The following is a 718-nucleotide window of genomic DNA, read 5'->3' as shown; positions in this document are numbered from 1 at the left end:
CGGATCCACCCTCTGTGCAAGCAATGCTCTCCACGTGGGGACCCCCAGACGCAGACAGGGTAAGTGAGCCACGGGATCTCAAAGCGGGTGTAGCCTGCATTTACTTACTTATGTTTATTTCATTTTATTTTCCCATGAGTTATTGGGGTACAGGTGGTATTTGGTTATATGAGGAAATTCTTTAGTGGTGATCTGTGAGATTTGGTGTGCCCATCACCTGAGTGGTACACACTGCACCTTATTTACTTATTTTTTTATCAGTCTCCGTAGACACTGTCGAAAATGGCCAGTTCCGACTGTATTGCAAGTCGTCACGGCGGGGCATTGGGAAAAGTTTTCTATTAGCAAGAACCGCGCCTCGGATAAACCTCATTGGCTACGATACTGCCACAGCGCAAAGCTTACGCTGCACCTTATTTGCAGTCTTTTACTCCTTGACTCCCTCCCATTCTTCCCCTCAAGTCCCCAAAGTCCATTTATCATTATTATGCCTCTGTGTCCTCATAGCTTAGCTCCCACATATCAGTGAGAACATATAATGTTTGGTTTTTCCATTCCTGAGTTACTTTACTCAGAATAACAGTCTCCAGTTTCATCCAGGTCACTGAAAACGCTGCTAATTAATTCCTTTTTATGGATGCATAGTATTTCATCATATATATATGATCTAGACCTGAGCATAAAACCACAGATATATATATATATATATATATATATA

The 718-nt window shown here is 41.9% G+C and overlaps 1 non-coding gene across 1 annotated transcript; it reads right to left on the bottom strand.

Annotated features, from left to right (window-relative positions):
- Positions 1-261: 261 nt before the first annotated feature.
- On the bottom strand, positions 262-402 carry LOC116552466. Its single transcript, XR_004269396.1, has one exon. It is a non-coding gene; the product is annotated as a U4 spliceosomal RNA (small nuclear RNA).
- Positions 403-718: the final 316 nt, after the last annotated feature.

This window comes from Sapajus apella, unplaced genomic scaffold, assembly GCF_009761245.1.
Source record: "Sapajus apella isolate SASKATOON/1434 unplaced genomic scaffold, GSC_monkey_1.0 scaffold11, whole genome shotgun sequence".
Classification (NCBI taxonomy): Eukaryota; Metazoa; Chordata; class Mammalia; order Primates; family Cebidae; genus Sapajus; species Sapajus apella.
Note: the sequence above shows the minus strand (reverse complement) of the source record. Positions and strands in the feature narration are given on the sequence as shown.